The sequence below is a fragment of the Colletes gigas genome, unplaced genomic scaffold (genome assembly GCF_013123115.1).
Source record: "Colletes gigas isolate AHSC1104 unplaced genomic scaffold, ASM1312311v1 Colletes_gigas_Sc00029, whole genome shotgun sequence".
NCBI lineage: Eukaryota > Metazoa > Arthropoda > Insecta > Hymenoptera > Colletidae > Colletes > Colletes gigas.
In genome coordinates this window covers 1,270,417-1,288,236 of record NW_025106658.1, presented here as the reverse complement: position 1 = coordinate 1,288,236, position 17,820 = coordinate 1,270,417, and the positions used below count along the sequence as shown (strand labels likewise).

The window sequence follows — 17,820 nt, the reverse complement described above, 5'->3', positions numbered from 1 at the left end:
AAATTAATTTCTTTTTGTAATCCAGACAATTTCATCCGGATGTGTGCTTGATTAATTTTCAGTTGTAATTCGCGGGAAAGAGAATGTACGATAACGCGTAAATCATTTTAAGTTTCGCGTTTGCATCGAGTGTCCGCGGTAAACTGAATTTATTCAGAGGATCGAATCGCTGCTAGGAATTTTACGAACAATACTATTATTTTCCATTATAATAGCGGGGGAAAGCGTATTGAAATTACAGCAGAGTGTATTAAAACGTAATCGCGCAAAACAACGTATTTCACCGTTGTATAAATTCGCGAGGGGTGGAAAAAAATACCGCACAAAGCTTGGTCTTCACGCTCGTACAAACGAAATAATAATTGGTCGAGGGGGGTTTGAAAGACTTGGTTACATTAACGATTCATAAAATGTATGGGAATGAAATTTAAATTTCAATTAAAACGAATCGTATCCGGCGTTTGTCAACCGTTCAGTTATTCGAGAATCCGTGAATTAAATTTGCTCCATTGCTTTCGTTTGAATTTCACAGCGGCACGATTCTCGCCCACAATTATTATTTCCATAATTGTTCCAACAATTCCCAGATTATTCGAATAATTATACGAAATCTGCGCGCCGTTAATTATTGTATTTTTTACGCATAAAACGGGGGATTATTTCAGCGCCGCGTGCTGGACGGCATAATAACTAGCGAGATCTCCAAAGTACCGCGGAAATCTTCTAAACCGTGCTAATTAATTCCCACGGTAATATCGTCGATATGGAATTAAAATTATTTCTCGCGCTTAAAAATGAACAAACACGCGGAATTTTATTCAGAGAAAAATATCATTTCAATTTCAATCCCAATATCGATCGTGCAGGAACCAATTAGAATTATTTAGAATTATTTTCAAACGACCAGGATTTCGTGAAAAGTATCTAATTTTTGTTATACATTGAAAGAAACAGCCTCGTTCTTGGCCCGCCAAATTCTTAAAAAAGTGCTCGATTGCAGTATCCTTGCAAAGTTCGCGATAGTAGATCTTGTTATCGAGTTTCGATCAGTCGTGGTGGATCGATTGGTCTCGAAGCAGGTCTGGGTTAAAGCATCGACGCCGCAGATAAATCTACATAACTTCGGGGGCCGTTGGTATGCGAAGAACCAAAATGGTCGGCTCGCGAGTACGTGGAGGCACGCGAGACGAAATTCACGCGTGTCGTAAATCATCGTTGGTCGATTCCTCGTGAACAGCGTCGTCGTGGCATTGCTTTCCCATGTCGATGGGAACGCCCACGCCTGTGAAACCTTTAAACGAGATTTGTCTTTCAGAGGAATTCAAAAAACACCCTAAACTCCGCCAGACAGTCGAGTTGAATCTCTGAAAAGTTCTCGAGACGCGACAGCGCCGATTGCGAGACATTTCTGATGGAAAATGGCCCCTCCCTATCTTCTACTCTAATTTTTATTTATTTGTTCGATGAATGGAGAATTATTTCGTTGACGATTACTGTTCGATTTTCGACAGCAAATTGCCAAACTTTGTAGAGGAATAGGTCCCATTCTTGACACTAGATAGGACCATCGAATACTGTATACCGACACTACAGATTCAAACGAGATTTGTCTTTCGGAGGAATTCAAAAAACGCCCTAAACTCCTCCAGACAGTCGAGTTGAATCTCTGAAAAGTTCTCGAGACGCGACAGCGCCGATTGCGAGACATTTCTGATAGAAAATGGCCCCTCCCTATCTTCTACTCTAATTTTTATTTATTTGTTCGATGAATGGAGAATTATTTCGTTGACGATTACTGTTCGATTTTCGACAGCAAATTGCCAAACTTTGTAGAGGAATAGGTCCCATTCTTGACACTAGATAGGACCATCGAATACTGTATACCGACACTACAGATTCAAACGAGATTTGTCTTTCGGAGGAATTCAAAAAACACCCTAAACTCCGCCAGACAGTCGAGTTGAATCTCTGAAAAGTTCTCGAGACGCGACAGCGCCGATTGCGAGACATTTCTGATAGAAAATGGCCCCTCCCTATCTTCTACTCTAATTTTTATTTATTTGTTCGATGAATGGAGAATTATTTCGTTGACGATTACTGTTCGATTTTCGACAGCAAATTGCCAAACTTTGTAGAGGAATAGGTCCCATTCTTGACACTAGATAGGACCATCGAATACTGTATACCGACACTACAGATTCAAACGAGATTTGTCTTTCGGAGGAATTCAAAAAACACCCTAAACTCCTCCAGACAGTCGAGTTGAATCTCTGAAAAGTTCTCGAGACGTGACAGCGCCAATTGCGAGACGTTTCTGATGGAAAATGGCCCCTCCCTATCTTCTACTCTAATTTTTATTTATTTGTTCGTCGAATGGAGAATTATTTCGTTGACGATTACTGTTCGATTTTCGACAGCAAATTGCCAAACTTTTTAGATGAATAGCTTCCACTCTTGACACTAGATAGGACCATCGAACTATTACGTCGACTGAAGACATTCTTTCTGTCCGTTTTTCGGGATTGTAGGCGTTTATATGTTATTGATAGAGATGGGTAGAGGTAGGGACCATGATCAAGGGATAGTGTGACTCAGGAAGGGTACGAGGTTCAGGATGAGTGAGGATTAGAAATCTGGACTAGGATGTTGTGAATTCAAATGATTGATCCACGATAAATTCGCTGATAAAACACGTAATTTGCAATTCGTGTAGATAGTGATAAAAAAAGTAGATATTTTTATAATTTACAATAAAAGAGACTCGATGGAATTAGTTCGCTATTTCTTGATTCCAGTATAAGCTTTGTTCTTAATAAATGAATCTAAACCGCGATGTTCCCCGCGTTTAAAACGTTGGTGACACCACAGTAAATTACTGAAAACGGTGATCACGATAATGGTTGGCGAGCCTAAGGGCAGTTTTATCGGCGGCAAATGAAACGGACCGCCGCGTGGCTGTATTCGCGACGCGACAAATGCCTCCCGTGCTTTCTACGGAGCTTTACGGGACATAAACGACGCATAACTCACCATTACCCATGGCGAAACGACTGCCACGATATTGCTAAGACAATAATTTATCACGAGACGCGTGTTCTTTGCCCCGGGCTGATATCTCCCCCTCTGTCTCACTTTTCTTCCAAACTTGTTGCTCGGCGAATTAAACACGCTTCGCGGACACCTCGGTTCACTCGAAATTAGCAAAAATTCATTTCAGACAGCTACGCGACACTCTTGCGAGTAAAATCGACTAAAATGTATTTATTAGACGCGTCTTCATTAGAATTTTCAGTACAGGTCCGTGGAAATTAGGTTCTGGGAATCGGGAACGCAAGCAAACTCGTTCGTATCAAAAGCAAACTATGTTTTCATACCTACATACGTCAAATCCTTTACTAATTCAAAACGAGACAAGATAGTCGAATTAGCAAACAATTTACAATTAGTAAAGCAGAACATTCTTAACACATTACCGACCGATAGCGTATTAATCGACTGTTTTACCGACCAACACTTACCGACCGATAGCGTATTAATCAACTTTTTTACCGACCAACGCTTTTACCGACCGATAGCCGATTAATCAACCGCTACCGGTCGGTAAAGTGTTAAAATAAAATCATTTGCAATGTTCCTCTAAAATTCATCTCGTACACGATAAAAACAATGCAATTTGTTATCTATAAAGATCAGTTTTGTGGATAAAGCTAAAAGCCAGGAAGCCTGTTGAACTCTTCGCGATTTAATCGATATTTATACCGGGACTATCTTTAGGGGTTGATTTGGTTTGAATCTCCAGTCGATCGATCGTCGTGTAATTGAATATTAAACATTTGCCAATGATGCGGTTGCGTGTGTCTTAAATAAACAAGTGCTGGCCGTAAATCTACATCGGCTCGAAGCCGCAGGATCGTTCCCTCGCATTTCATTCAACGATCGCGTTGAATCTGATACCTTCGCGTCTGCGTGTAATCATTCGTCAATAATTTCGATCCGGCTAACTTATCAACCGTCAACGGGGGGATCGACTTTGTACCAGATGGATCACGTGTGCGTTTATAGGCTGATTTTACTGGCTAGGTACGTGACAGTTTTATTGGACCCAAGCACATGAATTATGGATCCTCTCGAATTATCTGTTGATCCTTTTGTATGGATACAAACACAGTGTCGTTCTTTATTTAGAACTTTGATACTCTCGACTCTCATTTTCCCTTTAAAATTTACAAAAAAGGACAATTTATGTCTGGTTTAATGCTTCGCCCTTTCGCGAGTGGATTTAATCGATCGAAACAAACCTGTGCCCGTTTATCGATGCATAACCACAGTTGAATATGCAGAGGGGTGAAAAGTCACCTTTCTATTGTTAATACATTTATAGGCGCATTAGCATACGGTCCGATAAAATCGTAGTATCATATTCAAGATTAAAGCTATCGAATTGGAAATCGATATCGTAGCTGTCCGAAGGTAATAATCTATTTCCGCGGCGATACCATTGACCCCCTATATCGGTTCATAGTTGCGTGAACGAGCCAATAAACATGTCGTTGACAATTTTTACGGGCCTCTATATAAAGTCGGGGACGGACCTAATGAAGAATAGAAGCGTGGAATTGCTTTTTCTATCCAGCGATATCGAAACAGGCGACAGCTGTTAATGACTCTGCCACCAATCACCTTCTTCCTTCGTCTTTCTCGATCGATGAAACTACTGCCATTACGGCGCCTTTAACGAACGCCTATGGGGTTCACTCAGTACGGTATTACTATCATAAAGTAGCGTAATATCTATATGTATAAGATTTCGAAAGTAGGCAAGAAGGGGCATTACATTCTTGGCTGTCGGACTGTCAGGCTCGTTTTAATGCCCGTCATTCTTTGCCTCAAATATACATATATTCACATTTCACCCGCGTATTAATTTCTCCAACCCGGACTTCAACAATGTGCCTCACACATCGATAACGCTCCCATGGTCCCAAACAAATATACATTCCTTCCATATTAAGGTTACTATTGTTATCAAGGGGCCGCTGTATCGATCACTATGTTTCTAATCGCAATCACCGTCGTTTAACCTGACGATTCGATGGTAATCCATCGAAGGCATTAATTCGCGATGACGATGACGAAGAAGGATGGCAGGGCGAATTCGAACGGATATTTATCTTTCTCGTAATTTATACGCGTCATTTTCGGATTCGTCGCTGCGAATTCGTAGCCGTCCGGGCTTTGAGATTTAAGCGCGCCGCGGCTACGCGCCGTATACAACTCAAAAGCTGAATTTATTGACTGGCAGGGCCGATAAATTGTTTCGTGGGTCCGTGGCAGCCCCCGATGCGACGGACGTTATTGAGCCATTAAATCGTGATTACTCGCGTGTTATTGGGCGCGGTGACACGAAGACGAGACGTTCTTCGTTGCCTCTTCGCCGAATCCTCGTCGACGTTTCTGCTCCGCGTTCGATCCAGTTCCAGTTCTCGTTTCCTTTTTTTACCACCGCGCCGGAAACTCCGGGCCTCCTTGTAGGTCCCTTTTCGCTTATTGCCTCTGTCCCGATGATGGATTTGTGAGCAGCAGTCGCGGACGACCGATCAAGCGTACGAACGTTCCGATTCCGATGCGGTTGTTACTTTAATTGAAACAGGAGATATGCAAGTGGCTAGTTTTTACCCTACTGGCTGTAAAATATCTCTTAACTCGAATCACAACAACATTCTGTAAAATAACTATGTTACAGTGAAACACCGAAATCTGGAGAATGTCGACTTTCACCGGTGAATGTCAATATTCACATAGTCGCTTAGTGTATGTCCGAAATATTTGCTAGCACCCTTATTTCTGACTTACACCGGTAAATGTTGACATTCACCATGCACTAATGGTGAGTGTTGAACATGTTGGAGATTTATATTTTCTTCTCCGTAATTCAGTCGCTGTAAAACGTCACAAGGGTGACGTAACTTTTTCGCCTCTCTTTCTGAAAGGATCTAACCCAGACCTAACCCAGACCTAACCCAGATCTAGTCTAGATCTAATCCAGACCTAACCCAGATCTAATCTAGATCTAATCCAGACCTAACCCAGACCTAACCCAGACCTAACCCAGACCTAACCCAGATCTAATCTAGATCTAATCCAGACCTAACCCAGATCTAATCCAGACCTAACCCAGACCTAACCGAAATCTAATCCAGACCTAACCCAGACCTAACCGAAATCTAATCCAGCCCTAACCCAGACCTGACCCAGACCCTAGATTTGGGTTAGGTCTGGGTTAGGTCTGGATTAGATCTGAGTTAGGTCTGGGTTAGGTCTGGGTTAGGTCTGGATTAGATCTGAGTTAGGTCTGGGTTAGGTCTGGGTTAGGTCTGGGTTAGGTCTGGGTTAGGTCTGGATTAGATCTGAGTTAGGTCTGGGTTAAGTCTGGGTTAGGTCTGGGTTAGGTCTGGGTTAGGTCTGGGTTAGGTCTGGATTAGATCTGAGTTAGGTCTGGGTTAGGTCTGGGTTAGGTCTGGATTAGATTTGAGTTAGGTCTGGGTTAGGTCTGGATTAGATCTGAGTTAGGTCTGGGTTAAGTCTGGGTTAGGTCTGGGTTAGGTCTGGGTTAGGTCTGGGTTAGGTCTGGGTTAGGTTTGGGTTAGGTCTGGGTTAGGTCTGGGTTAGGTCTGGAATAAGTCTGAATTAAGTCTGGGTTAGGTCTGGGTTAGGTCTGGGTTAGAAAAAGATCACGATTTACTGCAGTATCCATTTAGTATAAATTAGGGTATCGGAAAGAAAATTAAGAAAACGTTGCTTGCGTTATCAAAGCTTGCATAAGACTGACAAAGCTGATTGACTCCGAGCAGAACAAAGAATTTGGCGGGAGAGAGCCAGTAGCTTGTTTTTTGACTCTTCTGTTTTGGACCTCCACCATAGCATATCTGTGATTGTCGACACACACCGGAGAGGGTCCGAATGTACAACAATGTAATGAAATATTCGATCTTTCACCGACGTATTTGGTATCTTTTGACATTCACCGGTGAAAGTTGACATTTTCCAATTTCAGTCATTCACGGTAACAACTACATCGATCGATACTTCTAAATCAACCATTCGAGGTCCTAGACATTTCTCAGTTCAACTATTCTCCTATTGCAGCAGCGGAAATCCGATCTACAGCACCTAACATAAGTGGAAAAGTAATTTAGAATAATTCGTTTTACCCACGTTTATAATTTACGAATTAACTATTGACATACTTCTCTTTTCTTGTGAATACGGAACGATTGCATTTAATCCTCCGTTGAGAGGTTGTTGCAAACGAAAATGGAACGGTTTTTAATTAAAATAACAATGTGAAATACGGATCATTCTAATTTTGTTCTAATCCTAATCACGAATGTCGATGAAACAACGATCGTTGAATCACAGTATCGACCAAAATACACTTTAACCGAGAAGTTTGGAGATTGAGTCTCTGCTGTACCGTTTTATTTTGTTTAAACGACGCATAAACCTGCAAAAATTTATGCAAGATGAACGGGGGAGACTGTTGCGAAAGGACGCGTGTACCGAGCGTGATTTTATTTATTTAAAACAATTTCTTTTGTTCCTTTCTAGTCGCCACCGAGGAGAGGACCGTACACGTCGGAAGCGGTTTCGTTTTTTCGCTTCCCTTTTTTACAGGAGCTAATGCCATTAAAGAACGCGTGTGCCAGAAGTACGTAGCTTCTTCCCTTTGTTTTTTACAAGGATCCCGGGGCGAGGATTTATGAAGCGGCAGAAGGTTGTAACTTGAAAAGGGAAAATACATTATCGAATGAAGACGTTTCTATAATCTTAAACGTCAAACGCGTAACAAAAATACATTTATCGAGTGGCGAGAATAGAAAGGAAAAAGCTGACGATTTTATAAGACGCTGGGGAAAAAGAAAGGTGGGCAAAGGTTCAATAGGGAATTTGCTGTCGTCGTGCGTGCCGACAATAGCTAAAGGGCCATAATTGCAGTCTAAATATGCACGCTGGATGCGGCTGTCGGGGGCTGACTGTTCCATATTCAGCGATTAAGTGTGATGTACGAGTTTTGAGTGTCGCGGCATATCAAACAGGCGTAATCGTACGTGGAACAATCCTTCCCCCCGCTGTCTGTCGTTTACGCTCCTTCCACGTTTCGATTCCCCCCCACCGCCATCGTGATAAATTCGCGCAATTAACCACGCCACGCACGACGTCGACGGTGCCGTACGTATCGCGAATGCCAAATGAACGGCAATACGATTCTTGTCGGATCCGATCGAGGAAGTATTTATATTACGAGCACGATGCACGCAGAATGCAGATGCGATTCGGTTCGCGAAAATTACAGCGACCCTCCTACTTCGCGGTTACGATTTTTCCCACCGGGAAATTTACTCCGCGCGTATCGTCCACCAAATTTCAAACGTACAAAGCAAATTACGATGTGCAAATCGATCTGTTCTTTTTAACACTAGATTTACGGGTATTGATCGCACGTATATTTATCGATACCTTTCATGTTGACGATTACTTTAAAATACGATTTTTCTTTTAAGGGGCCTTTCTACCTTGTGGGATTAAAAAAAATCGATATTTTTTTTTTTGCATTTTCCTTTAGTATGTAGTCTCGAAAATATGTCCACCAAATATTAAATTGAAATTCGGAAAACTAACGAAGTTATGGCCTGTTGAAATGTACCGCGCGCAGGTATAACAACTGGACGTGAAACTTTAAAGCTGTTTTTCTCGAAACTACATTTTTCGGCACTGCGTGCGTGATAACTAAAAAACTATTCAAGATATCAACATCAAATTTATACAGTATCTTCAGAACTGGTCTCCCTATAGCACGAACTAGGATAATTGCGATATATGCAATACTTTTTCTTTTATTAACAAAAAAGCAACCAAATATATGAAAATATTCAGTATTTTTTCGTAAAATAGCTGCCATTTTGCCATTTTTTGTTTTTTTTGAAAAGATCCTAGTTCATGCTATAACCACACTCATCTATATTAAGAATATCGTTGGTTTTAGGATTTCGAATAACTTGTTCGCAAGATATCACGTACGCAGTCGGGTGCCGTTCGTAAAAACTGTTGTTTGATGATCAACAAAAACAGCGTAATCGATAGATATTATGCGTTGCAAAAATTCGTAAATATAGCTAAATATATAATAAATGTATCTACTAAATCCGGAATTAATCGCTCTTCAATAACCCGCAAAAAAAAAATCACAAAGAAACACGTATTTTTCATGCCTACAAGGTAGAATGGCCCCTTAATCGTTAGAAATACTTTTAATTTATTTATTTTCACTGTTTTCGTTGAGAAAAAACAATTCCTCGTGAATTTTTTAGCGTCGATGTAACGTTGAACTTTTGTTTATTTCAGAGTTAATCGTTAGAAATACTTGATTTATTTTCTTTTGCATAGATTGTGTATCTTTTGGTATGGCTTCGATGGGACAAGGAATATTGTTCAAAAGTTTCGTTTAGCACAGGTCGAGTTTCAAAGCATTGGGTGAAAGTTAAGAGCGACCTTTTCGAATACAAAAGGTGTTTTTCTCTGCGTCGTTCGCAGCCTGCCTGCCATAATAAACCGTTCAAGGACTCGTGAGGCCTGTTCGATGTAACCAAAACATTTGGCGACCACGTTGCCCTGTTCTCTGTCTCTCTCCCAACAACTTTGGCCCCTTCGGTCGCCCTTTCTCGTTTGTTTTCCTTTGCTTCGGGAAATGCTCGAAAGTCGCGACGTAAAATCGAACAGAATATTCTCGACTGTCGTCAGAGTAACACGCCCGGAAAATCAGTCGGTTTATTAAACTTAATTGCGAGTGCTAATTACAATTACGTGCTCCACACATCTGGCTATTGATTAACTGGTATGGATCAGCATATAGAGTTAGTATTCCAATACTTCGTCCGTCATATTTGTGTTCTATATCTATTATCTCATGTAATATATTGTAGTTCCCATAATTAAAAATAACAGTATAATTCTAGTATTTTTTCGTACATATCAACATCATTGAATAATTCCTACACCACTTACTATACCATCAGTAAATTGTTATTCTTCTGATTTAATAATTCTAATGATATTAAAAAACAGTGAATTTATATATTCTTATTTTTCTGATTCAATAATTCTTATGATATTAAAAAACAGTGAATTTCTATATTGTTATTCTTCTGATTTAATAATTCTACTGATGTTATTAAACACAGTGAATTTATATATTGTTATTTTTCTGATTTAATAATTCTAATGATATTAAAAACAGTGAATTTATATATTGTTATTCTTCTGATTCAATAATTCTTATGATATTAAAAACAGTGTATATATGTACATATTGTTATTTTTCTGATTCAATAATTCTAATGATATTAAAAACAGTGAATTTATATATTGTTATTTTTCTGATTTAATAATTCCAGTGACATTAAAAACAGTGAATTTATATATTGTTATTTTTTTCTGATTTAATAATTCCAGTGATATTAAAAGCAGTGAATTTTATTTTTTGTTTTGAAACTTGCTAAATTATAATTTTTTTGGAAGACGTAATCATCAATTTCAACCACCGCGTAATCACTGCGTTAATATTTAGTAAGTAGTGAAAAATTTATGAAAATTTCGACGAGTATATTCATTTTGATAAACAATGAGATATTTGTACTAGAAATTAATGATAATTTAGCATAAAATTGATAATAATCTGATAGTAATGGACCTGTACGAGAAAACGGAATTTAAAAATTATAGTTGCCACCAAATCCTCGATAGTATAGTGGTCAGTATCTCCGCCTGTCACGCGGAAGACCGGGGTTCGATTCCCCGTCGGGGAGGATTCTTTTTTTCGTGAAATTTCTATTTTATTCCTATTCCCCCTTTTTCTTTCACAATTATGTTTGTTTAAATTTGCTTCTATTCGATCGACAATTTATTGAATTAAAATAGAATGTATGCATTGGATAATATAATTTTTCTCCCATTTATTTCAAAATTGGTGTCTGTTCTGAGATTCGTTTCTGCTCCAAAATTGTTTGTGTTTGTGTAAACAGTGACTTTTTAAATATTTGTTTATTACTTCTATTCGATCGACAATTTATTGAATTAAAATAGAATGTATGCATTGGATAATATAATTTTTCTCCCATTTATTTCAAAATTGGTGTCTGTTCTGAGATTCGTTTCTGCTCCAGAATTGTTTGTGCTTCTGTAAACAGTGACTTTTTAAATATTTAAAAAAATTGAAGAAGAAAATCAATTTATTGTGTTCTGGTTTCAGTTATGTAATCGTGTACAGGGTTTCTGTGATATTTTTGGCGAAACAATAGTATGAGTTTATTTACGCTAAATATTAAAAGAACGCTAGTGGTACGAGTAGGTCAATATTAAAATTCTATGTGCGGAACAAACGAGTCTTAACCTGAAAAACCAAATTGCTAAACTCTCCGACGGGCGTGTACGTGTTCAGAGAACTCACGAGTCGGTTTATGACGGGAAAAACCATTTTGCCGCGACGAGACCTACCTTACAGCCCAATGTATTCATCGAGTCAACCGTTTTCCTTAGTGCATCGCGAAAATTCTTATTAAAATTCAGTGGAAAACGTCTCGGGAAGAGCATACAAATCACTGCACGTCGAGGCAGTTTCAAAAGTATCAAAATGTCATTGGTCGCTCGTATCGTGCGTTCCACTTATAAATAAAACCAAAATTTTATCGAGTATTGTCCTAGAATATTAAAAATTTCAATCTTCGAAGACTATTATGACCATCGATCTGTTTAAAAAATGTCAGAAATAAAAAATCGATCCATTGATCAAATAATCGAATAGAACACTGGAAGAAATTTTAATGCGAGATTCTAGAGGCCAAAATAGGACGAAAATCTAGGATACTAATTTGTTGATTGAGGCTTCGTTAAAAAGTTATAGAAACATTTTCGGTCACACAGTATATTTTCGGTAAAGTATTTTTTTTCTCGAAAATGGTTAGGATTTTGAGGGTATGTGTATTCACCAAAAATGATTGTAATTGACCCTTGTAAGTGAAAATAATTTTTCTAGAAGGATTTGAAATTTTTTAATTTCGTCCAAAATTTGTCCACTTTCTTGAATTTTTTTCTCGAAAATGCGTAGGATTCTGGGGGTATGTGTATTCACCAAAAATGATTGTAATTAACCCCCACAATCGAAAATAATTTTTTCAGAACGATTTGAAATTTTTTAATTTTGTCGAAAAATTGCATACCTTCTCGAATTTTTTTCTAGGAAGTGGGTAGGATTTCGGGGGTATGTGTAATGACCAAAAATTATTATAATTAACCCCTGCAATCGAAAATAATTTTTCCAGAACGATTTAAAAAATTTGTTTTTTACCGAAAATACCCCCTGTCGATTTTTCTTAAGAATTCGTTTTTGATTTTTTGTGCTTTGGTTTGACGACCTACAGAAAAGTTGTCTAATACTTTCTGGTAGGTACCCATGAGCTCTACTTCAGAAAAAAGTTTCATTGAAATATATTCACTATTATAGGAATTATGACTGTTTGAAAATTGGGTCATTGTTATGGGGTTTTTCTCATTTTACAGGGTTAAGAAGCAACTTTTCGACTATTTTTACGATTTGTACATATTCTCCGCTAAAATACGCGTAGTTTGCTTTGTTAAACATTAAAATCGTCCAATCCGTTCAGAAGTTATGACGTTTCAAAGATACACATGAAATTTTGGAGTGAAATTTCTGGGCCTGAAATTATATTATCGGTAAGGAATTTTTTTCTCGAAAATGGTTAGGATTTCGGGTGTATGTCTATTGACCAAAAATGATTATAATCGCCCCCTGAAGCCTAAAATAATTTTTTTAGAACGATTTAAAATTTTTTAATTTTCTCGAATACTTTTAAAACCTTCTCTATTTTTTTCTCAAAATTACGTAGGTTTTCGGGGGTATGTGTAATGACCAAAAATTATTATAATTAACCCCTGCAATCGAAAATAATTTTTCCAGAACGATTTAAAAAATTTGTTTTTTACCGAAAATACCCCCTGTCGATTTTTCTTAAGAATTCGTTTTTGATTTTTTGTGCTTTGGTTTGACGACCTACAGAAAAGTTGTCTAATACTTTCTCGTAGGTACCCATGAGCCCTACTTCAGAAAAAAGTTTCATTGAAATATATTCACTATTATAGTAATTATGACTGTTTGAAAATTGGGTCATTTTTATGGGGTTTTTCTCATTTTACGGGGTTAAGAAGCAACTTTTCGACTATTTTTGCGACTTGTACATATTCTCCATCAAAATACGCGTAGTTTGCCTTTTTAAACACTATAATCCGCCAATCCGTTCAGAAGTTATGGCGTTTTAAAGAATCGCATGAAATTTTCGAGTGACATTTCTGGGCCTCACATAAGATTTTCGGTAAGAAATTTTTTTCTCGAAACTGGTTAGGATTTCGGGGGTATATGTATTGACCAAAAATGATTATAATTGACCCCTGCAACCAAAAATAATTTTTTTAGAACGATTAGAAATTTTTTAATTTTGTCGAAAAATTTCACACCTTCTCGAATTTTTTTCTCAAAATTGCGTAGGATTTCGAGGGTATGTCTATTGACCAAAAATGATTATAAACGACCCCTGAAGCCTAAAATAATTTTTCCGTGAATGATTTGAAATTTTTTAATATAATTTTGTTAATAACTTTTTAACGAAGGCCCAATGAACAAATTGATATTCTTGATTTTCGTTTTATTTTGGCCTCTAGAGAATCTCCCATTAAAATTTTTTCCCGAACACCGTGTATAGGCGAACGACAAATCGTTACGAAACGCTCGTAAGACGATATTTCGTTCGTGCGTCCACGTACACCGGTAAATTACTATAATTACTCGTGCTTCCATTACAATCCGTGGATGTATCTGCTTACGAAGAGACCTCCTTATCGACCATAGATAATAACGAGCGTTTCGTTCCAGGAGAATCGGCCGATCCGCGTTCAACGAGCCCCTCGTAACATCGAGAAAGAGGCAAAGATGGACACGAAGACCCCACAACAGAGGCAGGAGGGAGGAGAACATAATTACCCCGTGTAATTGCGCCCGTAAGGATCCTTCCCGCAGAAACGGAACTCTCGAGGAGTCCAGGACGCAACGAGCGTTGTTTCTCCTCCCCTCGTCGCGGATCTCGATCGTGTTCGCCGGTAATAAGCCTTAATCGGGGCGTAGATTTAGGGTCACGTGATACAAAACGCCTTCTCAAAAACCGTGACGAGACAAACATCTTTCGAATCTGTCTCGATCCTCATCCATTTATTTATTTAATCCTTTCACTGCTCTGGACCCACACATACGTCCTATAATGGATCTAGTACAATTATTCAGTTACATTTAAAATTTTAATGTATCCAATAAAATAATTCATTAATTATATATTTATAATTCACAATCAACAGAATTAACACTGACATACAATACTCCATCTCTAATGAGAGAACTTTATCCAGGAATATTCAGTGCTCAAAGGGTTAAGAAACAACCCATTTAGACAGACACAAAGACAGCAAATAAAATAAAATTTAATTCAATTTTAAATCTCGATAATCATTGATAACCATTGAATTTTCAGGGTGATTTAGAAAGGATTGGAAAGTGTTTAGAATACGTGTAATTTATTTTTGAAAAAATGCATTTTTCTTCTGTCTTGAGTCACAGAAAATTTGTGGTATAGTAAGGTGGATTTGGTTTTTTCTTGGTAGCTTTTAAAGGGATAGTTTGGGAGTTATCGATGCTACGCTCCTGTGTGACAGACCGTAAATCCTGTCTGGCGAGACTCCGCCCGGTCCGGAGTCGGTCAACGTGCTCGCAATTTGCGGTATTGTCGGCTAACCGGCCAGGGGAATTGGCTTTTCGGGGCAGGGTTCCAGGCTGGACCAGGAACGAGGTGTTGATCGTGCGCGGGCGGTCTTCGAACGAGCGTTTCGAACGTTTCGTGTCGTTCAAGTTTTGCGACGCGACGAAGAAATTTAATTAAACGTCTCCCGTAGCTGTTCGAAGAATCGACGGAACTTCAGCATTTTGTACGTGACGCCCGAGCTCGGGTATATTTGTCACTCTGAACCCTTTCACGCCCAAAACCTGTATTCGAATTGTCGATGTAGAATGCAACGAAATTGGCAATAATTCTGCATGTGCATACGTTTTAATAAATATTCGAATTTAAGAGAGAAATCGGTATTATTATTATTATATGCAAACGTGAACGATTTCGAACGTATAATAAAATATAAATTTCGTAACGTGTATTTCTTGCCTGTGAAAAACGTGGGATTTTTAATTAAACCGGTACGCAGTTAGGCGAGCAAATGTTAAAAGTAAAAGGGAAATTGAAGCGTGCTATTAATGGACACGTGGCCTTAATGAAACACGTAATTTGTTCTTTTTTTCTTGGTACATACAACGCGTGCAAGGACGAACACGACAAAGGTATATTAAGAAAAATGAACGCGTTTTAAAAATTTTTCATAAGAACTGGCTCGACAGAAATTTCTTGCACCTTCGTAATTATGATATTTATGAAAAATTTTTAGAACGCGTTCCTCTCTAAGCGTGCCTTTGTCGAGCTCTCCAAATGCTTCGTGTTCACGCCAGTGAGGTGTTCGAACAAACTAAAACGTTGTAAGTTTTGTTAAAGTCATCGTTAATAGTAGATTTTAATTTACTTCCTATTTTTTAACTATATTTTACATAGAATTTTTACATAGAAGAATCTTTAATATAATTTAAGTTGCTTTCTCTGCCGTATCTCGTTCTTTCGCCAAGAAAATTCACATTGAAAGATCGATTTTCTTTAGACCGAGCCTCGATTTAATTATCAAGATAATATTTTCATGAAAAGGGCACTTTGTACTGTGTTGAAGGAATAAAATTTCTCTGTTGACAGGTAGCCATGCTTCCCCCACGGTATTTCTTCACGGTTACAATTAACAATTAGCGTAATGATCGTAACAACAGCTCGTGTGCAATTATTAATTAGAGGGCACACGGTCGAACGTTAGATTTATCCGCGTGTAATACATTTTCCTTCGGTTGAGTTATGCCCCCGGTGCATGCAACGGGGTCCAAAGAATCTCGAATGGTACCACGCCCCCCACCGTTTACGCTACGCTTTGAAAATCCCCCTCGAAAAGGGTTTCCTAATGCCTCGAGTCGAAAAATACATTTTTTATTTCTTTAATACAAAATGCAGCAGGGTGGTCGAACAATTAAACGCAACCCCCCTTATTTAGGCACTCAACATAGGGTGAGTTGCCCTAATATGGAATACGATCCTAATTTGAAACGTAGCAGCATTAAAAATCTTGATTTTGACATCTATTTGGCTATGAATGCTATCGATTACGATTTTCACACGTATTTGTGAAAGAATATTGAAGGAAATATCGCAGTCTAAGCTTTTGCAAGGTTGACCTAATATTATACACAATAAAGTAAATGCATCATCTTTGTGTTAGCTCGATTATTTCTTCAAATATAAATATAAACATAGCAGTATGAGCCTAATAAGGAAAATGGGGACCTCAGTAAAAAAAAATAGACCAGTCAAAAGAGCATAAGATTCCCTATAAATTAATAATATTTAAGTTTGTATAAGAATTCTGTAATCAAGTGAAACATGTATATACAAAAATATTCCATATTAGTTCAACTGACCTTTTTTTAATATTTAGAAAACGTGACGTATTTGACGATATTTAGGAATCTCATAGAATAACATGCCTGATCACTCTTTTTAAATGCTTCAGTATTTTTGCATTAACACTGAACCTACCGACACATCGTGCATACCTATTCCTACCATGACCAGTCAAATCATTTCTAATCGCCTAATTTTTGCATTATATCGTATAATATACAGTCGTATGATCAATAGGAATTGTTGAAACTTCTTTAGGTATGTAGCGTCAAAGTAAATGTGAAAATAAACATAGAAGATAAAATAAATTGTAATAGTTTTTATAGTCATCAGATAGAGGTTAAACATTACAAATGTTACATGTAGTGGCTAGTATTTGCATGTTTTCCATTTGTAAACAGAGTACCATTTATTAATTGAAATATGAAATCATGTGCAGAGGCTATCATTAATTTATTATTTGCACCCTCAAACAGGATGTCAAGAGTTTACTTTATGGCCTCGCTATACCATGGCCTGTACTATACATATTCCCCTATCATCGTCAAATGTACCTTTCTTTTTCTCTTTTATCAGGCAACGCACTCGTAATGCTTGAATTATATGTGTAGAATGTTGTGTTTTGAAGTTTATTCGTAAGATTTCTCTTTTATGTAGACCTAACCCAGACCTAACCCAGATCTAATCTAGACCTAACCCAGACCTAACCCAGATCTAATCTAGATCTAACCCAGACCTAACCCAGATCTAATCTAGACCTAACCCAGACATAAGTGTTTTAACTTTGTATGGAAAATTTACAAGCTACGTCGACATTTTGCAATTTTCATCGGATGGGAGATGAAACACCTTTGAAAACGAATTCTGTTTCATAAATATTCCAGTTTTATCACATACCAGTCGTATAATCATTGCTGAAGCTTCTTTGGGTATGTAGTGTCAAAGTAAATTTCAAAATAAATAGAAGACAGCATGAATTATAGTAACTGGTATAGTCATCAGATAGAGGATGAAATGCCCTTTAAAACAAGCGTTTGTACGAGTGGATAGCGTAATTAGTTCCGGAGATATAGCGATTTTAGTTTCAAGTCGATGGCGTCAAAGT

The 17,820-nt window shown here is 38.0% G+C and overlaps 1 protein-coding gene and 1 non-coding gene across 2 annotated transcripts in view; both read left to right on the top strand.

Moving 5' to 3' along the window:
• The window catches only part of LOC122401899 (mannosyl-oligosaccharide 1,2-alpha-mannosidase IA-like), a 667,988-nt gene that overhangs the window by 205,138 nt on the left and 445,030 nt on the right, over window positions 1–17,820 (top strand). The window lies entirely within an intron of this gene.
• Trnad-guc lies at window positions 10,791–10,862 on the top strand. The gene has a single exon. It is a non-coding gene; the product is annotated as a tRNA-Asp (tRNA).